General features: G+C 44.3%; 1 protein-coding gene across 6 annotated transcripts in view; it reads right to left on the bottom strand.

Moving 5' to 3' along the window:
* Positions 1 to 23824, bottom strand: part of LHFPL2 (LHFPL tetraspan subfamily member 2) — a 287874-nt gene that overhangs the window by 100869 nt on the left and 163181 nt on the right. For 4 of the 6 annotated variants that reach the window (XM_063963614.1, XM_063963604.1, XM_063963618.1 and 1 more), the window contains exon 2: positions 4837 to 5020. The exons of 1 other annotated variant lie outside the window; for it this stretch is intronic. The gene's annotated coding sequence lies outside the window, so the exon portion shown is untranslated. Of the gene's footprint in view, positions 1 to 4836; positions 5021 to 18676; positions 18924 to 23824 lie in introns of all 6 variants that reach the window. One more of the 6 variants, XM_063963608.1, reaches the window with a different exon arrangement.

The raw sequence follows: 23824 nt of genomic DNA, 5'->3' as shown, positions 1-23824 counted from the left end.
CCCAATATACATAGTAGGCAAAAGGAAAGCATACAATGTATCTTGGGCAATCTTGCCCCCCCGGGAGGCTGCCGGGGTGATCGCCTGCGACATGTCAGACGGACATGTCGCGTAAGTGTATGGGGCCCTTATCCCCTCTATACAATCCACACATATTTTGACTTTATTTACGTCACATCCTCCTGACCCCTGGCCAACGTTGCTGTGTGACTATCATACAGCCCTTTGCAATCTGGCTGGACCATTTTGCAATAGATCGCACCTGTCCTTGTAAATAAATGACTATTCTCCCTATAGATTGTAAGGTTGCGAGCAGGGCCTTCCTACCTTTATGTTTGTCTGTTATTATCCGGTTTGTTCTGTCACTGTTTCCAACTGTAAAGCACAACGGAATATGCTGCGCTCCATAAAGACTCAACACTTCTAACGCATTACATTTGTTCCGTATAATATATTTTTGCACCAGAGGCCGAAACCTGGAAGTCCATAAGGAATGCACCGAACAAGCACCCTGCAGGGCAGGTCAGCAGTGACGTATGAGGAAAATGGCCAGGAGCCAGCAACATCGTTTTTGTAGCAGGCATTACCCAATATCATTGCTAAATCATTTGTAATTTACACATCATAAACATTAAACTATTGTATTTATCAACAAATGTAAATGTGTCTTCTTTAAAAATCTATCCAATATAAAGGTCTAAATTAATCTGCTAATTTAGAACTTTGAACTATTGCAAGGCAGCTATGCCACGTATCACTGTGGAACTGCACCTAGATAATCCTGGGATTACAGAAAATGTTATGGCATTGGCAAACGTCTCATTAAAAGGGTTTAGTTACAGCATACGTCTATAGTTTGCATGGAGAAAGATTTCCTTTTGGACAGCGCATCAGAAGCAATGTGTAAGGAAACACCTCTATTTATTAGATTTTGCAAAGGCATGGAGTTTTGTAAATGGATAATTAAAAGCTTAACTCTTTATAGAGAGGAATCATCTAGCCGCAGCTGCTGGACTACAGCTACAAACAAGGTTATACCAGCCTCTGGTCCTGAATCTAGGATCCATAATCATCATCCTGTCCAATGTATAGAAGGTGTACACTGTACCACACAGGAAAAAAAGCCATGTCCTCCATATTTATTATTATCCTTTATTTATATGGCGCCAGAAGGGATCCGCAGTGCCCAATTACAGAGCACAAACAAATAAGCAAAATAGGAAATCAGTGCCTTACAGTTGAAGACAATATAGGACAAGTACATGGTACATAAACGGGAGTGGTATGTTAGGTAGATTGGACTTAGGTCGACGGTGTCTAGGTCGACATGGTTTCTAGGTCGACAGGGACTCTATGTCGACATGTACTAGGTTGACATGAGAAAAGGTGAGGTTTTTTTTTTTTTTTACTTTTTTTGGTGTCCTTTTCTCTGTACAGTGACCGGGAATCCCAATTTGTACACCGTGACCCCTTGCATGGCGAGCGAACTTCGGGAAAGGTGCATCGCTCCGCTACTGTTGCGCTTGGCACAGGTTACCGTTCCCAATTGTAGTCCACGTGGATCGTCAAGTATGAAAAAGTTCAAAAAAGGAAAGAAAAAAAATTGAAAAACTCATGTCCACCTTTTGTCATGTTGACCTAGAGCAAAGGATCGATCTAGAAACCATGTCAACCTACTTACTGTTGACCTAAAGACCGGAACACGCATAAACGTAGCTGCATCAGCAGACGACACTGAAATAAGCATCAGGGTGGCAGAAAACTGCAGTATTTGGTGTCGAAGATGGTTTAAGTAAGAGAAGGGAAAGCACATGAGGTAAGAGGGCCCTGCCACCTCAACTTACCGGCTGTATTCAGTCACCACTGCGTACAGGCAACAGGTGGATGTGTTACTTGATTTGTCTATTGGGCTATTCATCGAGCACCTCAACAAGTTATATGGTCATATGTTACAGAAAAAACTGGCAAAAATGAGTCAGTTAGCCCAATTGCATGGTCTGTGCCACCGAGGACTGTGCCCAAAAACAGTGAGTGAACTATGTAGTAGATGCAGTATTCTATACTAACAGCACTGTTCTCAAACCTTTGCAAACTGCCACTGAATGATGGCAAGAGATCATTCTGCGCTATTAGAAATATGAACACATAGCATACGATCAGCAAGTCGGAATTCAGAATGTCAGCTGCAGAATGCTGACAATGACAGGCGGTGGACATTGCATAAGTCGACACTGTATGTGGACATTGTGAATGCTGACAATGTAGACACCCAGATTTTTCCCAAATTTAGGGTTAGAGTTCGTTAAGAGCCTTATGTGAAAAAGCATGGTCAACATGCCGAAACGCGACACTGTCAATGTCAACATCTGACACGTCGACACGACTTAATCTGTCCATCCAACTAACGTAAGAATTCAGTTTCTCCGATAATCTATGGTTTAGTGAGGACAACATTTAACAGTGACAAAATTATAGCTACATCTGTTACTGAATTACAATTTTTGTTGGTGAAAGTCTGCAAAATACAAACCCTTTCTGCAACCTGCTGGGAGCTAACGGGCACCTGATGTTTGCGTAATCTTCTCAATTACTCAGTTTTCCAGCTACATAATGTGGGCAGGACAGCTAATATGAAATAAATGCTCCCTCACACCTGCATTACAGAACACAAGAAGAGACTAAGGGGCAGATTTATTAAGCTCGGTGAAGTGATAAAGTGGAAGGTGATAAAGGACCAGCCAGTCAGCTCCTAACTGTCATTTTTCAAACCCAGCCTGTGACATGTCAGTTAAGATCTGATTTGCTGGTCCTTTATCACCTTCCAATTTATCACTTCACCGAGCTTAATAAATCTGCACCTGAATACAGTAGATGCAGATTCTAGAAGACAGACTGCAATATAAAACTAAACCACTTTCCCCTTTATCATCATCCACATTGACCCACGTCACAGAGGAAGAGTTACAAGAGCCTGAAATCTGAACTCAGTCCATAGTCTTCTATTGGGTAAATAGAATGTAACAAAAACGCCAACACAAAACCACCAGAACCTTAGTCAGATTCTTCTAACATAGTATAAGCATCCCACGTATAACTTCCACATCACTGTAACATGAAACCTGCCATCATGTCATTTGTTTCTCATTGCAATGGATAATTGACCGTTTCTCAAGCCTTCAATAAGGCTGTTCCCTATTTATATGTTGTTGCCATCAGAGATTGAAAAGACAATGAAACATGAACTACAGTACAGAGCCCACCACAAAGACTGTAGATACATCTAGCTACAGCTCTGGTTTGTTTGGACTATTTATATTTGCTTCCAGTAAATGTAGAACACAAATCTCCTATGCACAGTATGCGTATTTTTTGCCAAAATCAATCCCGTAATCAAACCTTTTATACTGCACCTTTTATGCCACTCTTCCTTATATCGTAATGCCACCCCTGCTTATTACCAGGCATAGTCACTGCGCAAAAGTGCATGAAAAACAAAATTTCATTACACAATATCTATAACATCGCCCAGGGGTATCACCAGAAATTGTGGGGCTGGGGCTAACAAAATAGGCAGCCCCCCCACCCCGTAGGGTGCAGTATTCTGCTGAGGCACTCCACCCATTGCATATAGACATACAGATGTTTACTCATACATCTTTGCTCCGTGCGCTACAAGTCGCGTTGCACAACGCGTGAGTGCCATGTGACTCCGTAGCGCAGAGTGTCTTTTTTCGAGTGTTATCCCGCAAAAAAAGCGTCCTACATGCAAAGTAGTGTAATAGGAAGCAGAAGCAGCTTCTGCTGATTATTATGATATGCAGCATGCCTATATTCTGTGTGTGACTACGGCTGTATTTGCATACAAAATGCTATGCTACAGTGTTTTCATGGAAAACACTAATGTGGCATTTCGGATGCAGATAGAGACGCAGTTACACACAGAATATAGGCATGCTGCATATCATATTAATCAACAGGAGCTGCTCGTGCATCCTATTACATCACTGTGTATCTAAAACGCATTTTCGCTGAAAAAATGTTAAAAAAATACGCTCGCCGCTAGAGTCCCGCCACAGCATGGCGAGACTTCAAGGGCTGTATAGCGTGACTGCAGCAAGGATGTAAGAGGACACATCTGTATCGCCGCAGAATTGCAGAAACAATACACAGAGGGCAGACGCACAGGGAAGGCTTGTTTTGAAGCCCGCTGTCATTACACAGTCTGGAGCAGCTCTCCAGGTATCGGTGGTAGGAACCACAGATTGCCCCCTGCCCCCATCCCCACCCCACAGACCTGGGACTACAGTTCCGGCAGACACCACCCCCCCCCCCCCCCCACCCCGGAATGGTGGACCCGACATCTCCCTTACTACAATGCCAGTTTTAGCTTTTACGCTGGGAATACATCAAGGGATAACTGTAATACAAAACAGCTACCACTTATTACTCATCCGACTAAAAAAAAAAAATTCATTACAATATATAATCTATTCTGTACTTAGTGGCAACATATTATGCAGCATTCTGAATAGAATTAATTTAGATCACCCTCTATCATCACTACCCTTGCTGTAATAGCTGCTTGGGTCTGTATTTCAAGCAAGCCTCTTACTATTAGCACATATTAAAATATTTTCAAAGAAAAAAAAAAAATCTTAGACCGTCTTTGGCTCAAGTACCTATGGAGGTGTAAATCCCAGAACACTACAGCCCATTTGATCAGGTATTATAGTAACTGCGCTACATCACGTAATTATAGTCCCAATGTAACAACCTGAGCAGTTGTATAAAGGACAGGATGTGTTGTGCAAAATGTAATTGCATTTATTTGCCCACCTTGTAAGTACACAAAATCAGGTCTCTGTGTGTGGGAGCATGGAATAGCAGCTTTATGCTGATCTTGGTGTATGTAGGCTAACCATTAGAGGTTAGTGAGGATGGCTGCAATCCTTCCAGAAGGGGATTCTTTAAATGCGCTCCAACTTGCTACTGATGTCCAAACCAGAGGCTTCTGAATTATCTGTGAGCAAGAACAAAAACAGATTTCTGTAAGCCATGTAATATAAACTATGAATGATCGTACATTGTTCAATACAGAATTTAAAACAAATAAGGAAAGGAATATGATTTTATATATATATATATATATATATATATATATATATATATATATATATATATATATATATATATATATACACATATACACACACACACACACACACACACACACACACACACACACACATAAGCTCATAAAAAAAGGGAACACTAAAATAACACATCCTAGATCTGAATGAATAAAATATTCTTATTAAATACTTTGTTCTTTACATAGCTGAATGTGCTGACAGCAAAATCACACAAAAATTATCAATGGAAATCAAATTTATTAACCCATGGAGGTCTGAATTTGGAGACACCCTCAAAATTAAAGTGGAAAAACACAATAAAGGCTGATCCAACTTTGATGTAATGTCCTTAAAAAAAGTCAAAATGAGGCTCAGTAGTGTGTGTGTGGCCTCCACGTGCCTCTATGACCTCCCCACAACGCCTGGGCATGCTCCTGATGAGGAGGCGGATGGTCTCCTGAGGGATCTCCTCCCAGACCTGGACTAAAGCATCCGCCAACTCCTGGACAGTCTGTGGTGCAATGGATGGAGAGAGACATGATGTCCCAAATGTGCTCAATTGGATTCAGGTCTGGGGAACGGGCGGGCCAGTCCATAGCATCAATGCCTTCGTCTTGCAGGAACTGCTGACACACTCCAGCCACATGAGGTCTAGCATTGTCTTGCATTAGGAGGAATCCAGGGCCAACCGCACCAGCATATGGTCTCACAAGGGGTCTGAGCATCTCATCTCGGTACCTAATGGCAGTCAGGCTACCTCTGGCAAGCACATGGAGGGCTGTGCGGCCCCCAAAGAAATGCCACCCCACACCATTACTGACCCACAGCCAAACTTGTCATGCTGGAGGATGTTGCAGGCAGCAGAACATTCTCCTTGGTGTCTCCAGACTCTGTCACGCCTGTCACATGTGCTCATTGAGAACCTGCTTTCATCTGTGAAGAGCACAGGGCGCCAGTGGCGAATTTGCCAATCTTGGTGTTCTCTGTCCAATACCAAATGTCCTGCACGGTGTTGGGCTGTAAGCACAACCCCCACCTGTGGACGTCGGGCCCTCATACCACCCTCATGGAGTCTGTTTCTGATCGTTTGAGTAGACACATGCACATTTGTGGCTTACTGGAGGTCATTTTGCAGGGCTCTGGCAGTGCTCCTCCTGTTCCTCCTTGCACAAAGGCGGAGGTAGCGGTCCTGCTGCTGGGTTGTTGCCCTCCTACGGCCTCCTCCACGTCTCCTGGTGTACTGGCCTGTCTCCTGGTAGCGCCTCCATGCTCTGGACACTACGCTGATAGACACAGCAAACCTTGCCACAGCTCGCATTGATGTGCCATCCTGGATGAGCTGCACTACCTGAGCCACTTGTGTGGGTTGTAGGGAGGTCATACAGGCACGTGGAGGCCACACCCACTACTGAGCCTCATTTTGACTTGTTTTAAAGGACATTACATCAAAGTTGGATCAGCCTGTAGTGTGTTTTTCCACTTCAATTTTGAGGGTGACTCCAAATCCAGACCTCCATGGGTTAATGAATTTGATTTCCATTGATCATTTGTGTGTGATTTTGTGGTCAGCACATTCATCTATGTAAAGAACAAAGTATTTAATAAGAATATTTCATTCATTCAGATCTAGGATGTGTTATTTTAGTGTTCCCTTTATTTTTTTGAGCAATATATATACAGGTTGAGTATCCCTTATCCAAAATGCTTGGGACCAGAGGTATTTTGGATATCGGATTTTTCCGTATTTTGGAATAATTGCATACCATAATGAGATATCATGGTGATGGGACCTAAATCTAAGCACAGAATGCATTTATGTTACATATACACCTTATACACACAGCCTGAAGGTCATTTTAGCCAATATTTTTTATAACTTTGTGCATTAAACAAAGTGTGTGTACATACACAAAATTCAGTTATGTTTCATATACACCTTATACACACAGCCTGAGGGTCATTTAATACAATATTTTTAATAACTTTGTATATTAAACAAAGTTTGTGTACATTGAACCTTCAAAAAACAAGGTTTCACTATCTCACACTCACTCAAAAAAGTCCGTATTTCGGAATATTCCGTATTTCGGAATATTTGGATATAGGATACTCAAGCCCTGAGGACGGGGAGTTCCCCGAAACATGTCGGATCAATAAACGGACCGCTTTTTTCACTCTATTTGAGTCTGCCTGAGTGCCGCCTGTCTCCTTCCATTATATATATATATATATATATATATATATATATATATATATATATATATATATATATATATATATATATATATATATATATATATATATATATATATATATATATATATATATTATTAAAAACAACCATACGACCGGCACTCAGCTTGCAAGTCCAACCACCCCGGTGCCTTCCGTGGCTGTATGCCGAAATATGTATGCAAATCGGTGGCACTCCTAGGGACCTTCTATATTTGAAATAATGACAGACTGCGCCCTGAATTGAAAGTAACGTTTCAGCTGTATTTCAGCTTTCGTCAGACCAAATGGTCTGACGAAAGCTGAAATACAGCTGAAACGTTACCTTCAGTTCAGGGCGCAGTCTCTAGGAGTGCCACCGATTTGCATGTATGTATGTATGTATGTATGTATGTATGTATGTATGTATGTATGTATGTATGTATGTATATATATATATATACACATACATACATACATACATACATACATACATACATACACATGGCCAAAGAGCGTGGCACTCCTGGTGACTTGTAACAACAAAACTCGCAGGTAGGCAGTATAAAGTAACAACGTTTCAATACCGTGTTTATTATGGCATTTTCCTCAGGTATAATTGCCATAATAAACACGGTATTGAAACGTTGTTACTTTATACTGCCTACCTGCGAGTTTTGTTGTTACAAGTCACCAGGAGTGCCACGTTCTTTGGCCATATATGTGATTTAATACGGAGGCACCCGGTGCAGTGAATCTACCAACGGAGAGCAGGATCACATGGACTGTACAATAAATATTATATATATATATATATATATATATATATATATATATATATATATATAAAATTTTCCTCCACAGAGGTGTATCTAGGGGTCCGAGCACCCTTGGCAAAGTAAGGGACTGGCGCCCCCGTAGTCTAAATATGGAAGTTGAGCGTGCCAAGAATTTAGAGTGCGGCACCTCTTCTAATCCGGACATATTTCCCAATTTAGGGCACTGGGTGGACCTTTGGCAGCGGTGTAAATTAAACCACTAATAAAATAAGAATTTACTTACCGATAATTCTATTTCTCATAGTCCGTAGTGGATGCTGGGAACTCCGAAAGGACCATGGGGAATAGCGGCTCCGCAGGAGACTGGGCACAAAAGTAAAAGCTTTAGGACTACCTGGTGTGCACTGGCTCCTCCCCCTATGACCCTCCTCCAAGCCTCAGTTAGGATACTGTGCCCGGACGAGCGTACACAATAAGGAAGGATTTTAAATCCCGGGTAAGACTCATACCAGCCACACCAATCACACCGTACAACTTGTGATCTGAACCCAGTTAACAGCATGATAACAGAGGAGCCTCTGAAAAGATGGCTCACAACAATAATAACCCGATTTTTGTAACAATAACTATGTACAAGTATTGCAGACAATCCGCACTTGGGATGGGCGCCCAGCATCCACTACGGACTATGAGAAATAGAATTATCGGTAAGTAAATTCTTATTTTCTCTGACGTCCTAGTGGATGCTGGGAACTCCGAAAGGACCATGGGGATTATACCAAAGCTCCCAAACGGGCGGGAGAGTGCGGATGACTCTGCAGCACCGAATGAGAGAACTCCAGGTCCTCCTCAGCCAGGGTATCAAATTTGTAGAATTTAGCAAACGTGTTTGCCCCTGACCAAGTAGCTGCTCGGCAAAGTTGTAAAGCCGAGACCCCTCGGGCAGCCGCCCAAGATGAGCCCACTTTCCGTGTGGAATGGGCTTTTACAGATTTTGGCTGTGGCAGGTCTGCCACAGAATGTGCAAGCTGAATTGTACTACAAATCCAACGAGCAATAGTCTGCTTAGAAGCAGGAGCACCCAGCTTGTTGGGTGCATACAGGATAAACAGCGAGTCAGATTTTCTGACTCCAGCCGTCCTGGAAACATATATTTTCAGGGCCCTGACTACGTCCAGCAACTTGGAATCCTCCAAGTCCCTAGTAGCCGCAGGTACCACAATAGGCTGGTTTAAGTGAAACGCTGAAACCACCTTAGGGAGAAATTGAGGACGAGTCCTCAATTCTGCCCTGTCCGTATGAAAAATTAGGTAAGGGCTTTTATAGGATAAAGCCGCCAATTCTGAGACACGCCTGGCTGAAGCCAGGGCTAACAGCATTACCACTTTCCATGTGAGATATTTTAAGTCCACAGTGGTGAGTGGTTCAAACCAATGTGATTTTAGGAACCCCAAAACTACATTGAGATCCCAAGGTGCCACTGGAGGCACAAAAGGAGGCTGTATATGCAGTACCCCCTTGACAAACGTCTGAACTTCAGGAACTGAAGCTAGTTCTTTCTGGAAGAATATCGACAGGGCCGAAATTTGAACCTTAATGGACCCTAATTTTAGGCCCATAGACAGTCCTGTTTGCAGGAAATGCAGGAAACGACCCAGTTGAAATTCCTCTGTAGGGGCCTTCCTGGCCTCACACCACGCAACATATTTACGCCAAATACGGTGATAATGTTGCACAGTTACATCCTTCCTGGCTTTGATCAGGGTAGGGATGACTTCATCCGGAATGCCTTTTTCCTTCAGGATCCGGCGTTCAACCGCCATGCCGTCAAACGCAGCCGCGGTAAGTCTTGGAACAGACAGGGTCCCTGCTGGAGCAGGTCCTTTCTTAGAGGTAGAGGCCACGGGTCCTCCGTGAGCATCTCTTGAAGTTCCGGGTACCAAGTCCTTCTTGGCCAATCCGGAGCCACGAGTATAGTCCTTACTCCTCTCCTTCTTATGATTCTCAGTACCTTGGGTATGAGAGGCAGAGGAGGGAACACATACACTGACTGGTACACCCACGGTGTTACCAGAGCGTCCACAGCTATTGCCCGAGGGTCCCTTGACCTGGCGCAATATCTGTCCAGTTTTTTGTTGAGGCGGGACGCCATCATGTCCACCTTTGGTTTTTCCCAACGGTTCACAATCATGTGGAAGACTTCTGGGTGAAGTCCCCACTCCCCCGGGTGGAGGTCGTGTCTGCTGAGGAAGTCTGCTTCCCAGTTGTCCACTCCCGGAATGAACACTGCTGACAGTGCTATCACATGATTTTCCGCCCAGCGAAGAATCCTTGCAACTTCCGTCATTGCCCTCCTGCTTCTTGTGCCGCCCTGTCTGTTTACGTGGGCGACTGCCGTGATGTTGTCCGACTGGATCAACACCGGCTGACCCTGAAGCAGAGGCCTTGCCTGACTTAGGGCATTGTAAATGGCCCTTAGTTCCAGGATATTTATGTGAAGTGACGTTTCCATGCTTGACCACAAGCCCTGGAAATTTCTTCCCTGTGTGACTGCTCCCCAGCCTCTCAGGCTGGCATCCGTGGTCACCAGGACCCAGTCCTGAATGCCGAATCTGCGGCCCTCTAGAAGATGAGCACTCTGCAACCACCACAGGAGAGACACCCTTGTCCTTGGAGACAGGGTTATCCGCTGATGCATTTGAAGATGCGATCCGGACCATTTGTCCAGCAGATCCCACTGAAAAGTTCTTGCGTGGAATCTGCCGAATGGAATCGCTTCGTAAGAAGCCACCATTTTTCCCAGGACCCTTGTGCATTGATGCACTGACACTTGGCCTGGTTTTAGGAGGTTCCTGACTAGGTCGGATAACTCCCTGGCTTTCTCCTCCGGGAGAAACACCTTTTTCTGGACTGTGTCCAGAATCATCCCTAGGAACAGCAGACGTGTCGTCGGAATCAGCTGCGATTTTGTAATATTTAGAATCCACCCGTGCTGTCGTAGTACTACTTGAGATAGTGCTACTCCGACCTCTAACTGTTCCCTGGACCTTGCCCTTATCAGGAGATCGTCCAAGTAAGGGATAATTAAGACGCCTTTTCTTCGAAGAAGAATCATCATTTCGGCCATTACCTTGGTAAAGAGCCGGGGTGCCGTGGACAATCCAAACGGCAGCGTCTGAAACTGATAGTGACAGTTCTGTACCACAAACCTGAGGTACCCTTGGTGAGAAGGGCAAATTGGGACATGGAGGTAAGCATCCTTGATGTCCAGAGACACCATATAGTCCCCTTCTTCCAGGTTCGCTATCACTGCTCTGAGTGACTCCATCTTGAATTTGAACCTTTGTATGTAAGTGTTCAAGGATTTCAGATTTAAAATAGGTCTCACCGAGCCGTCCGGCTTCGGTACCACAAACAGCGTGGAATAATACCCCTTTCCCTGTTGTAGGATAATATACTGTCCCTGTCCAGGGTATCAATATTTTCAGTCAGGGAATCCGACCAAGCCACCCCAGCACTGCACATCCAGGCTGAGGCGATTGCTGGTCGCAGTATAATACCAGTATGTGTGTATATACTTTTTAGGATATTTTCCAGCTTCCCATCAGCTGGTTCCTTGAGGGCGGCCGTATCAGGAGACGGTAACGCCACTTGTTTTGATAAGCGTGTGAGCGCCTTATCTACCCTAGGGGGTGTTTCCCAACGCGCCCTAACCTCTGGCGGGAAAGGGTATAATGCCAATAATTTTTTAGAAATTAGCAGTTTTTTATTGGGGGAAACCCACGCTTCATCACACACCTCATTTAATTCATCTGATTCAGGAAAAACTACGGGTAGTTTTTTCACACCCCACATAATACCCTTTTTTGTGGTACTTGTAGTATCAGAAATGTTCAAAACCTCCTTCATTGCCGTGATCATGTAACGTGTGGCCCTACTGGAAAATACGTTTGTTTCCTCACCGTCGACACTGGAGTCAGTGTCCGTGTCTGGGTCTGTGTCGACCATCTGAGGTAACGTGCGCTTTAGAGCCCCTGACGGTGTTTGAGACGCCTGTACAGGTAATAACTGATTTGCCGGCTGTCTCATGTCGTCAACAGTCTTTTGTAAAGTGCTGACACTATCACGTAATTCCTTCCATAAGACCATCCAGTCAGGTGTCGACTCCCTAGGGGGTGACATCACTATTACAGGCAATTGCTCCGCCTCCATACCATTTTCCTCCTCATACATGTCGACACAACGTACCGACACAGCACACACACAGGGAATGCTCTGATAGAGGACAGGACCCCACTAGCCCTTTGGGGAGACAGAGGGAGAGTTTGCCAGCACACACCAGAGCGCTATATATATATATACATACAGGGATAACCTTATATAAGTGTTTTTCCCTTATATAGCTGCTGTATAGATTTATCTGCCAAATTAGTGCCCCCCCTCTCTTGTTTTACCCTGTTTCTGTAGTGCAGGACTGCAGGGGAGAGTCAGGGAGCTTCCCTCCAACGGAGCTGTGAGGGAAAGTGGCGCCAGTGTGCTGAGGAGATAGGCTCCGCCCCCTTCTCTGCGGCCTTTCTCCCGCTTTTTTAAGGAAAAATTGGCAGGGGTTAAATGCATCCATATAGCCCAGGAGCTATATGTGATGTATTTTTTTGCCATCTAAGGTGTTTTTATTGCGTCTCAGGGCGCCCCCCCCCAGCGCCCTGCACCCTCAGTGACCGGAGTGTGAAGTGTGCTGAGAGCAATGGCGCACAGCTGCGGTGCTGTGCGCTACCTTATTGAAGACAGGACGTCTTCTGTCGCCGATTTTCCGGACCTCTTCAGTCTTCTGGCTCTGTAAGGGGGCCGGCGGCGCGGCTCTGGGACCCATCCATGGCTGGGCCTGTGATCGTCCCTCTGGAGCTAATGTCCAGTAGCCTAAGAAGCCCAATCCACTCTGCACGCAGGTGAGTTCGCTTCTTCTCCCCTTAGTCCCTCGATGCAGTGAGCCTGTTGCCAGCAGGTCTCACTAAAAATAAAAAACCTAAAACTAAACTTTTCACTAAGCAGCTCAGGAGAGCCACCTAGTGTGCACCCTTCTCGTTCGGGCACAAAAATCTAACTGAGGCTTGGAGGAGGGTCATAGGGGGAGGAGCCAGTGCACACCAGGTAGTCCTAAAGCTTTTACTTTTGTGCCCAGTCTCCTGCGGAGCCGCTATTCCCCATGGTCCTTTCGGAGTTCCCAGCATCCACTAGGACGTCAGAGAAATGTTAATTACTGATTAAACTCATTTAATCTTTTATTCACATTTATTACTTTTTTAATTTTAGTTTCTATTAATCTATAATACTTTATAAATACTGGCGGTGCAGTTAGCAGGTCAGAGGTGTATTACCCAACCTCTGCTAGTCTGGCAAAATGGATAATCTGGCACAATGCTGGAACCAAGGGTGACGGAAAATCGGTGTGTACCTGTAGTACCATACAATGTGGTTTCCAGCAACAAAATGTCTCAGTACAAAAATAATCTATCCTACAACTATCCATATAATATAATGGGTAAGCATTTGGTGTAATGGTTATCATTACTGCCTCACAACACTGAGGTTTTGGGTTTGATTATCGCCAAGAACCTTCCTGCGTGCAGTTTGTATATTCTCCTTGTGCCTGCGTTGGTTTCCTCCAGGTGCTACGGTTCTCTCTTACAATTAAAAATATACTGTATAGATGTGTCCTCATACATCCTGCCTCAATACGCTGACAGGTCCCGTTCACTCAGAGTTTGGGTGTCTTTGTTTGCAGAAAAGGAGACGTATTGCTATGTGAATAGGATGCACAGGCAGACTCTGCTGATTACAATGACATGCGGCATGCCTATATTCTGTGTGTGTCTGAGGCTGTAATGCGCACCATTTCATATGCAGATACAGCCGTAGACACACACAGAATAGGCATGCCACATATCATTGTAATCAGCAGCTGATTTTGTGTCCCATTCACATCGTTTTTAGAATAAGACACAGTTTAATGGAAAAGTTGCACATAAAGATGCTCAGCGCTACAGGGTCACACCATTAGAAGGGCTGTTTAGCGTGCAGAGAGGCTAGATGCAACTGGACACATCTGAAGGTTAACTGGATTCTGGCAAATCTTTACCCTAGTACACATATGGTAGGGAACATTGGGCCTTATTCAGGTTTGTATGCAAACCAAAAAAAGCAAACAACTGTGCTGTACTGCGGGTGGGGTAGATGTAACATGTGCGGAGAGAGAGTTAAGCACCCTACACACTTGCCAATGCACTAAATTTTGACAATGATCGATCTGAATGATGATTGATCATTGTCCAAATTGACTTGCATTGCAAAGCGACGGAGAACCAACGATGGACGACCGCGGGGCCGCACTTCGTTCATCGTTGGTGCATACACACTGAGCGATATGAGCGATTTCTCGTTCATTACTGAATTAAATCGTTCGTATCGCCTGCACACATCGGCAAGTGTGTAGGGTGCTTTAGATTTGGGTGAGGTGTGTTCAAACTGAAATCTAAATTGCAGTGTAAAAATTATTTACTTTTTTGGTTTGCTTACAAACCTGAACAACCCCCATAGACTGTAAGCTCCACTGGATAAGGGACTGATGTGAAAAACTGAAATATGTTTGTATATGTGTGTGTGTGTGTGTGCGCGTTTCTATAAATAACTTAAGGGCAGACTAGATAATCCACGTGGTTCTTATCGGTATCATTAGGGCGACCACTAATGGTTGACATTGACATGGTCGACATGAATACATGTAAAAGGTTGACACATGAAAAGGTCTTTTTTTTTTGGGGGGGGGGGGGGGGGGGGACTTTTCCATACTTTACCGTTCCCATTCGTAGTCCATGTGGACCGTAATCTGTGCCGAGCGCAGCGAGCCATGCGACGGGACGCGGTGCACTAATTGGGGTTCCTTGTCACTTTACGCAAAGAACGACACCAAAAAAACGAAAAAAAAAAAAACCGTATGTCGACCTTTTCATGTGTCGACCATTTGCACGTGTCGTCAATTTGTCCATGTCGACCATGCCCATGTCGACCAATAGTGGTCGACCTAATGACTGTCGACCATAACATGGTCGACCATTCATACCGGAACCGTTCTTATCTGCCATCAAATTCTGTTTCTATGCAACGTTATAAATACATTTCCTATTAGCAGTGTGGGAGAAGTACCTACTAAATGTAAAGTCCTCAGTCCCACCCTATACCTTATGCCAAGAAAGATGACTATTTAAGAGCATTCTATCAAACTGGAAAATGCTAACACTGCTGTAAGTGTCCTTTCCACTTAAGGACACACTTGTGGTAATGCTGCCTATTTCAACATCAAAGTCAGCCTCTTCTCATCGTAAATAAGGCTGGCAATAAACACCACCACATTACATTCTTTCCGTGTTTACAAAGACCCAATCAAAGCTACAATGCTCCTAAAGCATTCTGCATACCAACAGCCACAGCTATAAGGATAAAGGCCTATTTATCAAATAATATTTGTTGGATATTCTCCCCCCCAAAAAAAAGGTAAAAAAAAAGTTTAAAAAAATCCCCCAAAAAATATTCAGTATCCCCCCGAATGTACCGTTGCGGGATTGCAGCAGATATCTTCACATCTGCCTCTGCTCTTCCATGTCAGACAGCAGTCGCAGTCCCCATAGCTGTCATATTTACCAAGCTCTGGATTGCAAAGCGGGAAATATACAATAACTCTAGGCCACGCACGTTCAGTAGCGTAAAGGAGTCCTGAGAGAGGAGTAAAGTGACCACTGATGGTCATTTTACTCCAAACACAAGGCAGGGACTGTGTGACTTTTGATACATTCGGGTGGGATATAATTTCTTACATAGCGGCTTTAGGCACTATGATATGATCGCACGAGACATAGGGGGCCAGTTTCAGATGCAGTTGAAGCTTCACTGGTGTCACAAAGTGAGCAATAACTGGTAGACTGTGCATGCGTCGTGTCCGCAGTGCGCACACACCAAGGTCCCTTTCTGATGCCGCCTGCAGTGAGGAATTAGTCTCAGAGTGAGTGACAGGAAGAGGCCATTTGGGGGACGTAACAGGGGGTGTCTGCAAAAATGCAGGTGCGTTGTGACCGCTTTCAGGGTGCGTCTTGACGTAAAACTGCAATCTCGTACGCATAAAACATGGCGTCAGCTTCACAGCTCCATTGGGCATCTCTGTTGACTTGTGGGCAGCATCTGCACTTGTGATGCCTCGCAGTTCCGTCACTGAAAAGGATCGCTGCTGTGTCGGCATTGCGACCACATCTGAATCAGACCCATGGTGAGTAGCACATCTGTGGGAGGGGGGGGGGGGGGTTGGAGGAGGGGGCAGCATAAACATGCACATTGTTGAAAATGAATTTATTACAGCATATACAGTATATACCTCATGTACAACAGCCAGAGCTCCACAGGTTGGTTCTCTGTAAATGGCTTATACTGCAATGGCCATGGCTTAGTGCCATATGGTAGAGGCTGCAGGCAACACGTTTCATGTAATGTAGGAAATCTCATCACTGATAAAACGCAGGTTTTGAAAATTACAGATTCAGTAAAACTTTGCCTTGATTTGTGTTAGAGAAAAAAGCCCAACATCTTCTGTGCTCCTACCCACGTGTAAACCATTACATACACACTTTGTTTGAAACCTAATTCCACATCTGCTACTACGCAGCCATTGAAGATCGGATGAAGTTTTCTGACAATGGTTTGCGGAGGCTGTAATCACAAACATCTGTAGTGGCAGATAAGGCTGCAGCGGAACCAGCTCCATCACACCCTAAGGTCTCCTGCTTTTAACATTTCCAGGAACCTTTGATTCCCTAACATTCCGATTGATTCCAGTTTTGGAGAAGAGGCAGGAAATTGTAGGCAGCAGATTACATTTCCTTTGCACTCTAGAAAATAAACTATGGACTATTTGCAACGTGAATCTATGTTCTCAGCCAATAGAAACGTCTCCTCCTAAAATCCGCCAGGTACTGCACACAAGTGTAATGTGCATTAGTGCACAAGAGAAAGGAACTTTTCCCCCTTAGGCCAAGAAACTCATACAAAGTTATTTATTGTTCCAAATGCTGAAAATGGAAAAGTAGAGTTTTCAAACTTGTCCAATCAAATCCACTATTTACTCCAAGCCTTCTAGTTTAAAGGTGCATTCACGCGGTGAGATATTGTCTATGCCCGATTTTGACTATGTGATTTCCCTTGAATTCCTCCGGAGCCCAGAAGCACCAATATGGTCTATATACACGGTGCAATTTTGGCTATGTGCGATTTTAACTATGCGATTTCCCTTGAAATCCCCCAGAAACACTGATATTGTCTATACACACACTGCGATTTTGGCTATGTGCGATTTTGACTATGGCCTACTTTGAACTAGTCAAGATTGACTTGCCTGCACAAACTATTTTTTCTTGTGATGCGCGGTCCCGCGGGACCGCGCATCGGTATCGCAAGCTGTGTACACACTGTGCGATTTGCACTAACTATCCTTACGATTTTGACTATATAGTCAAAATCGTAAGGTTACATCGCACCGCGTGTATGCGCCTTAAGAAAGGGGTATGACGTTTCTTATTACGTTGGTGATCATTACAGTGGGCACTTGTCCACATAAACACTTTAAACACCAATCATTCATAAGTAAATAAAAATTAAAACATGTAATTATCATTTCTATACTATGTCCAAAGTAAAGCAGTGGAACCAATGTTATTATTAGACAATGATGTAACTCAGTCTCACTGTATAACATAGGGCTACAAGAAAAGACCATTGTCAGGTCCTATCAGCACTTCACTGGGCTCGGAAATAAATGCATCAACTATTTCTGGTTTCCCAGCTATAAAACAATCCATGTAAAATGGAAAGAAATGCTCATTTATAAAACATAAATAATTATATTACATATAAGACACAGCAAGTTCCTCTTTAATGTAAGTGCTCCTGTAATAGCAGGAAATGTGCAATCTGCATGCTAAGCGATTAACGGTACTCAACTCAATTAAGCTGTAGGAGATGGACATACAGCATAAATATTGCTCTCTGCAAAGGCGAGCGACTGGTAGTGACACATGAAGGAATAGCGGCCAATTACAAGATGCCCTTCAGGGATAGAATATTACTAAATGGTATAAAAAACGGTTTTGCGTCGGTAAATAAAAACGTATTGAAAACTAACACATGCTGCATTAAGTCAGAAAGATAATAGTTACGAGCTTTCTGCCTCAAACGAATACCTTCATATTATCATATTTCAATATGGGGGATGTATTTTTTTTATGCATGACAGAAAAATCAGGCCAGCCAGGAAATTTTAACATCCTTTCATATTGGGTGGGGTAAAAACACCATAAAAGGCCTTTTGCACAAAAGGAAGATACAAGTATATTAGGACGGACGGACGGAGACAGACAGACAGACCTCTTTTTCGGAAACATAAGGTACACATTATATTGACATCTCCTTGTTCAGCATTTTCCTTACAGCAGAAACCTGCAGATCCTTAGTTATTACCTTGGGGATGTTTGCGATATCCCATAGTTTTGTACATTGGACTGATTTTTGTTGGATGACCAAGAACAACAATGATGCTGAGTTCTCAGATTCTGTTTGTATGATGCTGGACTGATTGAAGATCTTACATTTAAAAGCTTGGAGCGTACAATGAAAATTGGCTCATGGTAACATTTTTATTTTCTTTCTTGTTATTCACAGGGATGGGCTCTTCAGTTCACTTGAAAACACTGTTGAATCTCCTTATCTATTGGTAAATGGACGAAGATCTAATCAGATTTTAGGCCAGCTTGATGCAGCAATAGTGAACACTAATATTTTCCCCATAAAGGATAGATCACATTTGCTTACAACAGCCTAAAATAGAAAACGCCCAGAAAGACAAACCTGATAACTCGGATATTTATTTATTCAGTTTCTTATACAGCGCAGCAAATTCCATTGCGTTTTACAATTGAAAACAGTGATAACATAAAACAAAACAATTGCAAACGACCGTCACAGAGGTAGGAAGGTCCTGCTTGCAAACTTACAATCTATAGGGAAGTACAGTAGGTATGATATGGTCACACAACAATGTTGGACTGGGGTCAGGAGTATGGGAAAGTGAAGATGTGAGGATATGAGTGGACTCTACAGTGGGGATGTAATTGGATAGGAAAGTTTATGAAGTTTATGTGGGCAGTTCAGGAATTTGATAAGCTAGCCTGAAGAGGTGAGTTTTCAGGGAACGCTTGAAGGTTTGGAGACTAGAGGAGAGTCTTATTGTGCATGGGAGGGCATTCCACAGAGTGGGTGCAGCCTGAAGAAAGTCCTGCAGACGTGAATGCGAGCGCATAATGAGTGTGGTGAGAGACGCAGATCTTGTGAGGAGCAACAATATCAACGTTTTAAAGGCTTCCTAGCAAAGCAATATTAACAAATGTTACCCAACCAATTTGCAAGTGACAGGCAACGGTTAAGATAGGATATATACTTGATCTTATGCTGCGTTGGTCTTCAATAAACATAAATTGAAAAAAAACAAAAGAAGTGTTGAACAGTAGGAAGTGAAAAACATGCATCCTTAGATATAAGAATCCCTAGATCTGAGAAACTAGTTTGGGTATCTGACTCAGCCTATGGCTCTGTAGGTGGGTCTCCATGTCTGAGTTAATGAAGATTGGGTTGACCATGCAAGAGCCTCCATGCTGTCAATCTGGTGCAACAGAACAGTAATCCAATCTTATTCAAGCCGCTAATATCAGTGCATGCGGTTTCCAGTGTTTAAAGCCAGGAGATACGAGAGAACTACAAATAGGACAATGGTGTTAATGGTCTGCAAGTGGCATGTGGGGTTGGGTAAATACAGAATTAAAAGAAAAGATTTTATATTACAAAATAAACATACCATAATAATATGTATTGAAAACCGTGTAGACAACATGGAGTGGCCTGCTGTAGAACATTGTACCTGATCATTATGTAAAACAAAAGTATGCATGTTTGTGGGATTTGTTATTTTTTGTTATTCAGTTTATTTATAAACAACTTTGGCAGAGATATATGAAGCAGTGAAAACAGTGCAAAGGTGATTCAGTGGGGAAGTTGCCCATGGCACCCATCAGCTTTGACATAAAATTTGTCAAGTGCATTCTAAAAGAATATAGGTAGCACCTTATTGGTTGCTATGTGCAAATTCTATACGAGTTAACTTCTTCACTCTTTTCACTGCTTCATACATCTCCTCCATTAGGTATAACTAAAATAATATACCAAAATTTGAAGATTGTCCCTCAATTTCCTATAAATTGATACATATACATCAAAGTAACAAATAAGGAGTGTTATGGTAGACTTACCATGGTTAACACTTTCTGCGAGGTACATTGGTTCCACAGGAAAACATTGGGATGTAGAGTTGATCTTGATCCAGAGGCACCAACAGGCTAAAGCTTAAGGCTGTCCCAGGATGCATTGGGGCCTCCTCTACAAACCCCGCCTCCAAGCACTGAGAGCCCAGTTTCATTAACCAGTCCAATGCAGGAGCAGGCAAGAGAGAAAGCAGATGTTAAGGGCCCCATGCACTAGAAAGATAATGCCAGATTTCATCCGATTTCGGGCATTTTGGAGGTGTTTCCTATCCGATGCGCGTTCCCGTGAGCATCGGATCGGATCCCCTAGATTGAATGTGCTGCACCAACGATCATGTCCGACCCCGCAGGCATGGCTGGGATCTCATACAATACATCGCATGCAAAAGGACCGCATACAATGTATCGTATGCATCCTGCCGCCCGGGAAGCTGCCGGGGTGATCGCCTGCAATATGAGGGTCGGACATGTCGCGTTAGTGTATGGGGCCCTTAAGTCATATAGAACCACATTATCACGACAGGAGAAGGTCCCAGTGGCTAATGCCATACAAACCCAAAGAAGCGTCAGGTTGGGCGCCCTGTGGAACCAAATGTACCTTGCAAAAAGAGCATTAACCATGGTAAGTCTACCATAACCCCTTTTCTGCAGCAGGATACATTGGTTTCCACAGGAAAACATTGATGGTTTAGGTAAGTCACTGTGGTGGCGTTGTCTGATCATACTTGAACAGGCCTGTTCTGTACTAGAAGCAGGACGAGAAATAGTGATCCCGCCTTGGTCCAACAACCTTGAGAAGAGTGTTGCACCAACACCACTCCCCATCCTCTCAGACTGGCGTCCGTTGTCAGCAGGACCCAGTCATGAACGCAGAAAAGATGGCCCCTGCTCAATAGCTGGTCCTGAAGCCACCAAGACCGTGACAGGCGAACCTCTGGAGTCAAAGAGATCATGAGAGATCTGATCCAATGAGGCAGGCCATCCCACTTGGAAAGGATTAACCTCTGTAGTGGGCGGGAATGAAATTGAGTGTACTCTATCATGCCAAAGGTCAACACCATCAGGCCAAGTATTTGCATCTGGGACACTCTGGGGTGACAATGAAGTGTCTTATCCTTTCCTGAATCTTCAGGACTTTTTCTGGATACAGAAACAGTCTCTGACTGTGATTGTCCAGAAGTGCCCCCAGGTGCACCATGCACTGAGCTGGGACCAGCGAGGACTTATTCCCTTGATAAGCCACCCATGGGCTTGCAGGAAGGTTACCTGTCAGTTGCAGATGACATAGGAGGACTTTGTGGGAATTTTCCAGAATCATCAGGTCGTCTAGGTACGGCAGGATTCTGATTCCCTGGCAACGGAGATGAGCCGTCATCACTGCCATGACTTTGGTGAAGATCGGAGGAGCCATAGCCAGTCCAAATGGCAGAACCTGGAATTGGTATTGGAGGTTGCCATTAGCAAACACAGAACTGTTTTTGCAATATGGCAATAGGTATATGCAGGTATGCAGTATATCCAGGGATACCATATAGTCTCCGGGTTCCACAGCCAGCACAATTGAGCGCAGCATTTAATACGAAACCTGGACACTCTCCCAAACTTGTTCAGGGATTTGAGGTCGAGTATAGGCCGGAAAGACCCATTGTTCGGACTAGAAACAGGGTCGAAAAGTAACCTCTGCCTCTTTGGGACTGAGGTACCAGCACAACCACTCCTGTACTCAGGAGAGAACTCACCACAGTTTGTAGAGTTTACACCTTCAACGAATCCGAAGGGAGAGCCGTAGTGTAAAACTGGCAAGAGACAGCTTCCAGTACCCATAAGCCTGAAGTGGTCTTTAACCAGACCTGGGTGAATTGCAAGGGAGAATCCTCATCAGTAACACAGGATTCAGTGTCTGACAGGACCGTATGCTTCCCCTTCTCTTCAGATGAGACATCAGAGAGGTTTGTGGATTGCGAGGAGGAAGCAGCCCGCTTAGAAGACCCAGAGACATAATAGTGACCTGGTGTAAGTTTCTTTCTAACCAGAGACTGATTCAATTGCTGCAGTTTGGTTAGACAATTTTTTTGCCCAAAGCGGATAAACCACAGGGACAATATGAGGTGGCAATGGCACCGATGGTCCCATAGGGGGCGCTAGGCGTTCTACCAGACTACCCAGTAGGTTGGTGAACACCAGGGTGGCTCCATTGCAGGTGCAGGAGCTGCGGACTGACTGAGAGGCGTATAACAATTAGTACACAGACCGTCATATAACACTTCCCCCTCTGGTAGATCCCTGGAGCATGCTCTGCATGATGCAGGAGCTTCCACTGATTTGCTGCCCTTTCTGATAGACATTATGGGCCTAATTCAGACCTGATCGTAGCAGCAACCTCGTTAGCAGATGTCAAAACCATGTGCACTGCAATTGGGGGGGGGGGGGGGGGGGGCAGATACAACAGGTGCAGAGAGAGTTAGATTTGGGTGGGTTATATTGTTTCTGTGCAGGGTAAATACTGGCTGCTTTATTTTTATACTGCAATTTAGATTCCAGTTTTAACACACCCCACCCAAATCTAACTCTCTCTGAACAGGTTATATCTTAAATGGGGCGTTAATACACCTGACCTGTACTCTTACGCCCTGGTGGTCTAGTGGGGTCCCTGCTCGGTGACAGTGTCCACACCAGCACCGCAATCCGTCTGCCTAGGCCGCTGACAGAACGCGATTTAATGGCGGGTCCCACCTAGGGGACCCTCTTACCTCCTCCCCAAAGCAGCCACGCGATCCAGGAGAGCGGTCTGCGACTGTGTGCCTAAGCTGGAGCGTCTCCGCCGCAAGTACCCGGGAACTGAGCCGCAGGAGTATGCGACGCCGCTTGGGAGGTGAGGGAGCTGCAGCGCTGTAGTGTCACCCTGACAGCCCAGTTGAAGAAATCTTCTTAGAAAAGCTTTTTCAGGGCTGCCCACCCAGTGCAGCCCTCCTGTTAGGTGACCTGCTGCTGCAGGCACCAAATCGAAACGGAGCTCTCAGTGCCTGGAGGCACTGAGATCCACTCTACACCCCAATATTTTCCTGTGGAAACCTATGTATCCTGCTGCAGAAAGAAGGTTACAGGGAACATAGTATGAACGGGGTCAAAGACGAATGCAAAAAACAAGAGAGCACAGATTATATATCGCTACCAAGTTATACAAGGAATATTTCTCACTCATATCACTCCCTGACCCACTGGAGCTTACAGGGTACATTCTCTGACATACAACACCACATTTTGTTACAATCCAAGTAACCTGCCAGAATTTTTG

Source organism: Pseudophryne corroboree, chromosome 1, assembly GCF_028390025.1.
Source record: "Pseudophryne corroboree isolate aPseCor3 chromosome 1, aPseCor3.hap2, whole genome shotgun sequence".
Lineage (NCBI taxonomy): Eukaryota > Metazoa > Chordata > Amphibia > Anura > Myobatrachidae > Pseudophryne > Pseudophryne corroboree.
The sequence above is the reverse complement of the archived record's forward strand: the minus strand, read 5'-3'. Positions and strand labels throughout refer to the sequence as shown.